This window comes from Elaeis guineensis, chromosome 8 (assembly GCF_000442705.2).
Source record: "Elaeis guineensis isolate ETL-2024a chromosome 8, EG11, whole genome shotgun sequence".
In the NCBI taxonomy this organism is placed as follows: domain Eukaryota; kingdom Viridiplantae; phylum Streptophyta; class Magnoliopsida; order Arecales; family Arecaceae; genus Elaeis; species Elaeis guineensis.
In genome coordinates, this window is record NC_026000.2 from 131,493,512 (window position 1) to 131,504,825 (window position 11,314).

Genomic DNA, 11,314 nt, shown 5'->3' on the forward strand with positions numbered 1-11,314 from the left:
TTTGATTTGATCATGTTGGTTTCACCAATTGAGATATTGGACCAATCGTAATGTTGGATTGTGTCACCTGATCATTGAATTGTACCTCATGAATTCTCTCTCCTCTGATTTTCTCTCTCCACTTGATTTTATGAAATCGATGAAGAACTCGTCCTATCACTTCGAATCCGATTTGATCTGATAGTCAAACTTTGGATCGTTTAGGTTAATTAGATTTTGATTAGATGAAATTAGATGATCGGACCCAATCTAAACCGTTGAAATATGGTATTCGTATTCTTTCTAATTATTGAAATTGATTCTGTATAGGATTGTGGATGTTTGATCATGGGATATCGGATATGATCTACGAAAGAATTTTTGGAAAAAAATTTATAGAATTATGTGGATTTATTGGAATGCGTTCGAGGTAGTAATGTTTCACTTTTTTTAGATTTATCGATAAATTATAATGTATTCTTCTGACATGATTTGTGAAACGATGCATGAATTGGATGAATGATATTTTGTTATGAAAATATCTTATTTGAAATGTTATGATGAAGCATGATTGAATATATTGATTTCATGATGCATTATATTGATTGATTTCGATACTACATGATTATATGTTTTATTATCGAAATTAGAATATGAAACATGATTTATGAAGAATTATGATATAAGAAATAATAAGAATTGACAACCTGACTATGTAAAGGACCTGCCAATGGGGCATGTACGTTGGCAATTGATTGTCCTGAGAGTTTATGTCGCCAGCGAGACCAGCGACATGTCGCCAGAGAGACCAGCGACAAACCGCCAGCGAGACCAGCGGTTCCAAAGGACATGGCTGCCAGATGATTCGTAGCCTACCGCAAGCAGATACGCGGTATTATGACCCTGCCACAGGAAAAATATGTCATAGCTCATGGTTGACGAAAAGAATTGAAGAACAAAAGAATTGAAATTTGGAAAGAACTTGAATTTTGAAAAAAGAAATAAATTTGGCATGAATTATGTTGCATAATTGAAATTGATTTCGAATTGATGAACTCTATATGCTTATTTTTATAAATGATGAAATCTGTTGAAAAAGTGATCATTGCTTACTGGGCTGTCTAGCTCATTACCTCCTATTTTACTATTTTTACAGATGTTGAAGATTAAGATGATACAAGATATAAATGGAAGAGTGATCAGAAGCAGAATCTTCATACTTTTATTTTAGGTTGAAAGGCTTATTGAATTTGATGCAAAGCCTTTGAATTGTTGTTGAATTTATTGAGATATTAAAGAAAAAGTTTAGGTCGTTATATTTTAGATTTAAATTATTGACTAATTATTCCGCTGTTGTTTTAGGATAGTATGATAAGATGCCTTGCATGCTTATGGAAGAGTTTTCTATGAGTATGCCGGTGGTTGCCATGACCCTCGATTCAAATCGTGGGTCGGGGGCGTGACATATATTAATGGTTTATGATGATGTATTAATGACTATGATTATGATGATTGATTGATGAACCTGATCAGTGTTACCCATGTAAGTTTGTGGCTCGAGGTGTTGTTCATCTATTCAAAATTGAGGCTCCCTACTTACATGCTTACATGTACTCTTTTGGCCTTCTTGGATTCATGATTGTATGTTTTCTTAAACCTGATGATGACTTGGACTAGCATCTTATCCACAGGCACTCAGCAAATCTATCTTTTCTGTTCTCTATTTTGGGGGCAGAGTTTCTTCTAGATAGCAGATTCAACAAATGGTTGTCCAGATTGACTGGAGTAGGAAAGAAAAAGGAAAAGAAATGAAGAAAGGCAAATAGTTATTAAGTGAACATTTTCATAATTTGTGATTCTAAGATTATCCACCCAATAATCTTTATACACCCAAAATTCAGAAGCGATTGCATATCTGTTGATTGAAGTCTGAAGACCTGTAAAGAGGACTTAAGAAAACTATTGGCTGTGTACTTGTGACACTGAGATATATGCGAATCATAATTTAGTATGTTAAAAAAATAAAATAAAAATCCTCACTCAAGTGTATTATTGGTCCAAAAAAATCTTTTGCCTTCATGCTCCATCAAAATTTCTACTGACAAAATCAGTTTAAACAGAGAACAGTTAGCAAAGAATTGTTACGGTGGTTTTCAAATCGAGTAGGTGGCGTGTAAATATTGTTAGCTTCAGCTAATGTTTACTCCTCATACAAATTTTCATAAATGATTAGAATTTAGGAAACTCTCTGTTTGTATGGGCTAGGTAACTCTCAAAACAGTCAAACTAATTCTCCTCCGCCCATAAAAAGTTCTGATGCTTGATATCTTAATTCCTTAATTTGGGCAAATCTATATGGGTATCATGTAGTGTGCCACCTTTTCCTCATAGACATGATTGCTTTTGAGACTCACAAAAGAACTGCAAGAAAAGACAACCCCCACATCAAAACCATTTGGTGGGTGAATAATCACCTAAGAAGAGGGTGTTACACCCAAAGAGTGTGCCTAAGTTATTTTTGCTATGTAACTTTTGACCGGAGAACGGGATGTTTTTGTTAAAAAGTTTTATGCATGGATGGCAGTCTTGATGCCCATAACAAAAATTTTTTGCATGCTTTGACTGGGTGATCGGTTAGCCACGTCACCCTCCTCCCCAAGGCCAGCATCCCCAATCCATACGTCTCATACTCTGGCTTTACTTTTGCTTTTAGACGTTACATCGTACAGTAGAGTGTGGGTATCTTAGACAAAGGTTATATTGATGGCAGTCCAGATGACTACGTCTGTGCTTCACTATGTGATGATTAGAATGATGGAAAAAAGAGAGGGAGACCGCTGAGTTAAGAGCATATTTGATCGGAGACAGTGGAACTCCAAAGTAGATATAAAAATGGATGATTATTTAATTGGAGGGGATTCCATTTTCATTCTAATTTTATGAAGTGAATAGATGCTGTAGTCTCTTAAAATCCAATCTAGATTTTCAGATAATGTTCAATCCCATTAACATTCCGATTCTGATTTTAATTGGGAACTAAATATGTAGAAAAATACGATAGTTTCAATTTTTATTTCGAATCCGATTCCGATCATTAACTAAATACATCCTAGGGGTTAAGATAGCCTTTATAATGTTTCTCTACAAGAACCAAATCCAAGGCGCACATGTGTGTGTGTATATAGACACACACATGCACCTATCAAACTCCATTTCATGCCTTCTCTGCTTTGGTGGTCACATGGAATGCATAGAGTCAGGTGTGTTGTCAAGAGTTGGTTGGTTTCATTGAGTGGAGCAAGTTGTTGGTGGATTCAAGCATTGGTGGGGCCCGAGTCGTATCAAAACTGCTTGGAAAGAACAATTAATATGTGCGGTGCTCAATTACGTCCAGCTCTACTCGATGCAAAGTGAATATGTTGTCATAACGAAGACATGAATTTATGTACCTATTGGTGCATGTCATATCTACCAAGCATATTTAATGATGTAAAGATATCTTAGAAACTTGACATGAAAAACAAATATAAACCTTTATCTGGTAGAACAAATACAAGACTCTTCCATACAAACGTTAACGGCCGTTGTGACCAACCACCATATTATAGTGATATAAACGTGGAGCTTTGTTATATTTAAACCGTTATAATACTTTACCAAGGGCGTCTGCATGTTAATATAAAACATAAAAAAAAAAAAAAAAAAAAAGCTCAAGCCAAGAACTTTCTTTTCTTTTTTTATTAAATAAGACTCGAAGTCAGATATTTATACATTAAAAATTGTTAAACTGGATTGTTTGGGAACATTAAGCATCGCTGGAATTCAATTCACAAATGGATTGGTCCAAACACCATTATCCAAATCTATCCAACCTTCTACTGGATTATTACTAGTGGGGTCCAAGAATCCCGCACTTGATCCCCTCCTTGTTGTATCGTCCTCGCGGTGAATTTATGCGCCATGGGTTCTTAAATTCGCTTCTAAACCATTCCTGCGTCCTTCCGTTTTCCTCGCGGTGAATTTATGCGCCTTGGCAAACGGATACCACGGCGAAACAATTAAAATCCTCCCTGTCGTCGTCGGATCGCCATCCGACGGTTCGTCACCGTTTGCCAACAGAAAACGGAGACCTACTCCTCGCCTCCCGCCAGTGGTGTAACCACCTTCCTTTCTAAGGAGGAATCCATAGACCCGGCTGGGCCCCACGACCGATCTAAACGTGTCGAATTTTTATTGGCTTTAGATTGGACTGATCTCGTCCCACTTGTTTTCCGGAAAAACAAAATTACGTAGGGTTCCATTTGATTGTGGTATAGAAAAATGAATGCTAGGTTAGATTACTATCTTTCATATTAAAAAAAAAAAAAAGAAAATAATGGATCTCGTGTTTACAAAAATCATAAAAATTGATATTTGATAAATTTTTAAATAATAATAATTTATATTTGATAAAACTATTTTTAATAAAATTAATATATAATTATTAAATTTATTTTAATATTTTTTAAATTTATTAAATAAAATTTTTTATAAAAAAATTAAGATGTAGATAGCATTATGTAAAGAACTATATAATTATAATCATTATATAAAATACTACAGTATTACATTATCATAGTATTTTTTAATAAAATAATATTACATTATATTAGTATAATATTTCTTTATAATAATATAGTATTATTTTATTATATTATATTAGTGTAGTATTTCTTTACAATAAGATAGTATTATATATTTAGTATAGTATTTTTTTATAATATATAATATTACTATATTTATATATTAGTATAGTATTTCTTTACAATAAGATGATATTATATGATCATAGTATGGTATTTTTTTATTATAGTATTACTTTACAACAATGCAGTATTGCTTCATAATAGTATAGTATAACTTTATAATAGTATAATATTACTTTATAATAATATAGTGTTGCTTTTATTACAGTACAGTATTATTTTATAATAGTATAATATTATTTTATAATATAGTGTTACTTTATAACTGCAAAGATAATTTGATCATTTTACCTCATTTGGATAGTTGTTTTCAAGCTATGTTTCAAATATAGAAAATTTTTTATTTGAAACTTAAGTGGATAGCTGCTTTTAAGTTAAAACTCAATTAGATATTTCTCATTAATTTTTTCTAAAAAAAAAAATAATGAATCTCATATTTACAAATATCATGAAAATTAATATTTGATAATTTTAAATAATAATAATTTATATTTACTAAAAATATTTTAAATAAAATTATATGTATAATTATTAAATTTATTTAAATATTTTTTTTAATTAATCAAAAAAATTTATAAAAAATTAAGATGTAAATAATATTATGTAAAGAATTATATGATTATAGCCATTATATAAAATTGATCAGATGACAATATTATTGTGATATTATAAAATTATTTTATATTAAATAATATATTTATAAATTTTATCATATAGGATGAACTCTAATCAAATATTGTAATTTTTTTTAATATTATTTTTTTAAAAAAAATTTTATCAAGTAAATATAATAAAATTTATTTTTTTTTATAATTATTTTTTTAAATAAATAATTATGAGAAATCGCCAATTTGATACACCCAAGCAAACGGACCTAAAAGCCGACCGTATCGTACATTACATCCGCTTCCTTATTCCATGAATCTCATGGATAAATCCGTCGATCAGAATATACTGGCAGATCTCTTTAATTAAACCCGTGATCCAGCTGGCTTTCCTTAGCGCAGAATGCATCGTTCTAAAACCCAGCCACCCCGCTCTCCCGCTGTCTCTCTCTTCTCTCGGTGGTCGTGGAACAAAGCTCGCTTATATAATAAGCCCGCTCCTCACCCTCTCTTTTTCTCTCTGAGAACTCAAAACCCTAGGCCTGGAAGAGATCAGAAGCCCCAAAAGTTTTCTAGGGTTTCTCGAGTTCCAGCGATCCTGCCTCTCGAATTTGAGCTTTGGGACTGAAGATTTCGCTTTATTAGCTGTTTTCGGCGTTCGATTTCGAGTGGGGCGGCGGTATTTGGGAGCATAGTGGAGGTACTCGAAGGAAGGCAGGAGCCATGATGACGATCTCCCCGGGGTCGCTCCCCATAGGGTTCCGGTTCCACCCGACCGACGAGGAGCTCGTCAACGTCTACCTCAAGCGGAAGATCTCCGGCCGGATCAGGAACGACATGGAAATCATCCCCGAGATCGATATCTTGAAGTGCGAGCCATGGGATCTTCCTGGTATCAATTCCCCCCTTTTTCTTTCATTTCTCGTGTTAGAAGGTCGATTATTTTTTGTAAAAATTCGATCTTGATGCGCTTCGGGTGGGTTTGATGTGGCTGGGCAGATAAATCTATTATCAGATCGGACGATCCGGAGTGGTTTTTCTTTGCGCGAAGGATCGGAAGTACGCGAATGGGAATAGGTCCAACCGCGCGACGGAGGCCGGGTACTGGAAGGCCACGGGGAGGGACCGTCTCATCCGGTCTAAGGCTGCGCCGGGCCGGCAAAACCTCATCGGCATGAAGAAGACCCTTGTCTTCCACCGAGGAAGAGCGCCGAAGGGCATCCGGACCGCTGGATCATACACGAGTACCGCACCACCGAGCGGGAATTCGAGTCCGGCGATCAGGTTCGAAGCTCAATCCATTCTTTAAAAGGAAAAAAAAAAGGACTATTTGTTTTAAGGTGTACATATAGTTTTGGTGTTCTAATCTGGATGTTCTTGTGGTTGCTTTTGCTATATGATGGGGTTTTAATTCTTATGGCGGTGAAAAAGATGTTCATTTTTTATAGATTTTAGTGTAATCTAGTCTTGTTTCCAGTATACTGATGTCATGGGATCATTTTTTGTGAAGTGATTCTATTATTTATGGCACGGACTAGTTAGATCTGATTCTGGTGTCAGTAGATATGCTCATCTTCTGACATGGTTTTTATCCTGATATCCGTATGTTTTGATGTGTGGCATGTGAAGTTTTTAACTTTAAAGGAATTTTATCTGGAAAGTCGTGCAGCATGGCAGTTACGAAAATACGTTGTGATCATGTCGTGGCGTTAATCTGTATCACCATCAAATTGGACACCATCTGATACCCCGATGGAACACGTGCTTGTTTACTAAATTGCCCATCTTGTAGTATGGGAAATGCTCTGTACGTGTAAGTTCTTGTTTTTTGCCTTTGCATGCATGCACTTCTTTTACAGAAGATTGAGGTATGTAGATAGTCGTGACTTTTGCTTTGGTGTCTAAATTATTGGCTGCGATATGTGTGTATAAGTGCATATAGCTGCCAGCATAATGAGATGAGTACTACTAGGTTCACCTTGTTTACCTGTAATAGAACCTATGTGGAAATACAGGCTCATTTAATCCATTTGTGAAGAGACTTTTCTCAAACATGTTTCCAGAATGCTTTCATGTGTTTGTTTTACCTGCACAGGCAAAGGTTCTTCAAAGATATGAAAGTGGATTGTTTGGGTCGTGGTGGTGAGAAGCTTTGTTGAAGTGGATTTGGTAGCAGGGTTCTACATGTTTCTGCTTTCACTCTTGGATGCTTTGGATTATCATCCCCAATTTAATCTATATATGCTCTGATAACTTGTCATATAATTCCATGTATGATGCATAATGAACATTTCATTTTGTTTTGGTTCTTTGATAATGACATTACAGGGTTGGGGTTTTATGGAATACTGAGAAGGATTTGAATAGCCCTTTGACATTTTGGTGATGGTAAAATAGCGGTTCGAAAAATCATAACGATTCACTAGTGCATCTTGCAAGTGGTAACATTGTATAAGTTCAAGCTATTGTATTTTTATGTAATGTTAACAAATTTATAATATAAGATCGGGTGGAATCTTCAGTTTGAACTCAACCTAGCTTCTGCTTCTTTTTTAAACCTTCTAAGGTGATGTGGTATATATTTTTGCTTTGGAACATAACATTCCTCTGAGATAAAATTATGCAATTTCTTTTTTAAACCCTTTTTTATTAAATTTATTGGTTACTGAAACATGCTATTTATAAACTTCTTTTTCTCTATTTTTGACTGGTAAAAGTGGAAACTACTCTTGTAGTATGGTTAAGTATCAAAAATAGGCAATTGTTAGTTTGGATGTTTAAGAAAAATGTGAATTCCAGTCGGAGGATGGTAGATGTTGAAATCGGTGGAGAGAGATACCAAAGTCTGCCAGTTTCTGTGTTGGTCAAAAGTTTGGGTCAAAAAGGTGACCAAATACAGAGGTTCAAAAACATTGGGTCTCTATGTATCTATTTTGAAGCTGATATAGATTCTCCATGTAATAGACTATATCATTTGTGTAAATAGTTTCATTGCACGCCAAGTTATATGAAAGCATGTTATTGCTTGTTGCTGCGATGTTCTTGCCAATAAACTACTAGTATGAATGATGATGAAGAGTATTTTTGTAGATTGCAGAACAGTATACCATCAAAGGCTATTACAAATTAAACGTAAGAAGGATGATGATTTTTCAAAAATTGGATATAAGATCATCTTTATTTACCAAATATTGGATGCAAAAACTGTTGGCAAATTATTTCTTGAGAAGATGCTTGAGTGAGTGGGAGGTCTAGCATTGCGTGTAGATATTTAAATCTTTCCCCTATTGTACCTACTGTTATGATTGTGACTTGTATCACTGTGTGCCAATAGGGACATTTTTGTATATAGTCCACCTACATTTATATTGTCTACTGGCTATGGCTACTTATCATATCTTACTTGTTGCAGTTTTTCTTCATAAATTTTCACTGTGATTTTTATTTTCTGCAGGGTGGTTATGTCCTTTATCGCTTATTTAAAAAGCCAGAAAAAGGGTTCAAACTCCAAAGCTGATGAAATGGAGAAAAGTGGCTTCTCTCCAACCCCAACCAAATCCTCTCCTGATGGTACCCTGCATGAAGAAGATAGTATGGAGGAAATCTCAACCCCAGTAAATCAAAAGTCTCCAGAATCAGGTTTGCAAGAAGAGCCTCAATCCTTGCCTGATTCGGTTGAACAGCAGCCAACAGTTATTAAGAGATGGCTTACTGACAACATTCATTGTTCAGCAACTTGCTCTGTAGAACCAGATGAGAGGTCTTGCAACGTTGCTGCAGATAATCATGATGCCAAAGCTGGAATGCATGTAAGAACTTTGTTCATCTTAGGTTCTGGATATTTTTTTTCCACTTTTTATTGTGTTTATTTCATTTAATGGAATGCCTTCTGATAAATTCATTCCTTCAAGCTTGTTTTCTTGATTTTGGCATGTATTCTTGCTTGTACCGTTACACTAACCAAGGCATGATAATCTCCATAAGTGTAAGCCTTTCCTCTGCAGGATGTCTCAACACAGTACCATGGTCCACATCATCAGCAAATAGATTCTAATGGCTTTCCGAATTTCAGTTCCCCAATGCTGCCTTGCACAGACGACCAGGAATCCCTATGGAAGATGTTGATGATGCCGATCGGACTCTTTCATGAGTTCTTAGATGCAGTTCTAGGTAATCCAGATGAATATTCTCCTCGGCATCCGATGCTCAGAAAAATTCAGTTGCTGAGAGTGTGCCAAGACATGGCATCTGGGATTCAGCATCATTCAGGGATAGTGGGACCAGCAGCGATATCGATACTGAAGCAGGACTACCTCAGGTATGTGTGCTTGTTATATCAATTGATTAATGTATAACCAAAAAAGGAACAAAAGCTGAGACTTTCTGTTATTTCAATTATACAGGAACATGTTAGTCTGGAAGCTTCTGAGTGGTCTGAAGAACATCTTTTCTGTTAAATGAACTGTTACAGATGAATTCTTCTTATGGATATCCAGAAACAGAACCATCTGAGTGCACCTTATGAAATGCAAGTTTACTTCCATATGATAGCACTGGACCAGATGTGTGCTCAGTGGACCCTGCCTCAGAATCCTTGCAATATTTGTTTGATAGCATGGAGGCATCTAATAACCAGAAGAATATTGCAAATAATGGAGATGGTCTTGAGGTGACTGGAATGAGTTCAGGCCTCATCAACTGCAGCATCCATCAGATTCAAAGAACATTCTGCACAACAGAGCACCATAACAAGTAGGTTCCGTTTACAGGGTCCAGTTCAAAATGTGTCATTTGCCTTAGCTGGTAGTGAATCAAGCAGCAGTGGAGATGATCATGAAGACAAAGAGGCAATGAGAAGGCTTTGCAAGATTTGTGTGATAGCACTGAGGAATCATTGACCCAGAAGGATACACCAAGTAATGAAGATGGTTTTGAGGGAACTGGAATCAAGATCAGGACTCGGAAAGCACATCCTCCAAGTTTGAACAAGTTATCATCAAAGCGGGGCAGAGTATTTGGAAGGATTCGTTTGCAAGCTTCTCTTGAAGTGGGATCATTTTCCGCTATTGCTGGTGAATCAAGCAGCAGCAAAGATGACCAGGTAGACAGAGAATCAACAACAGAGGTATGGTGTTTTATTTAGTCCATATCTAAATGGGTTTTTTGTAGTCTTTACTTACATTTGCATGAACTTAATATACCTTAATCTAGTCGCTGCAGGAGAGCATGTGGATGACAATCTTGCTGAATTTAGGGAGATCTCAAAGCCTGCTCTACTGGACAAGCTCGAACAGTTATCTATTCATGTAATAAGGAGCAAAATCTATTGTGTTACTTGAACATATTCTCATTAAATTATTCTTTTGCTACACTTATTTATCATGTAGATGATGCAACACAGCTCAGAGTTGTATCAGGAATCAAAACCTTTGCTGAGGTTGAGAACGAAAGGCACTTATGATGATGCAAATGTCCTGAAAGACCCTCCCCACACCCAGGAATATCAGGAACTGGTTCAGTTGTTGCTTATTTGTCCGGCTTGTTCTTGCAGTAATCCTTCTGCTGATGTGTTTTGGCATATGGAGGTGCATAAACTCTCAATATGTGCCGATATAGCTAAAGTTCACTGTATAATTTTGCTTGCATAGGGATTGTCCTTCACATTCTCTGTAAATATGGAACTTCCTGACATGTAGGGAACTTCAGATGCTTACGGTGGTTTGTATATACCTTAAACTTTCCTTCTTGTTTATCAGTAAATGTGAGCCTACCAGTTGTCATGGTCTATCTGTTGTAGAAGCCTTCACAGCTTGCTCTGTTTCTCTCGCCTTGAGTCATGCCAGATATTGCTGATGGTGCCAAATGCCCAAAAATACCAAGTAGCTAGTTCCTCTGAAGCTAATTGAGCTAGTTAAGGAGTTTATGGGGACAATGCACTTGGTGCTCCAACATTTATGAAGTATATAGGTGATGTTTAATGAAATA

The 11,314-nt window shown here is 35.8% G+C and overlaps 1 pseudogene; it reads left to right on the forward strand.

Annotated features, from left to right (window-relative positions):
- The first annotated feature begins 5,715 nt into the window (after positions 1-5,715).
- On the forward strand, positions 5,716-11,040 carry LOC140851086 (uncharacterized; annotated as a pseudogene).
- The last annotated feature ends 274 nt before the right edge of the window (positions 11,041-11,314 follow it).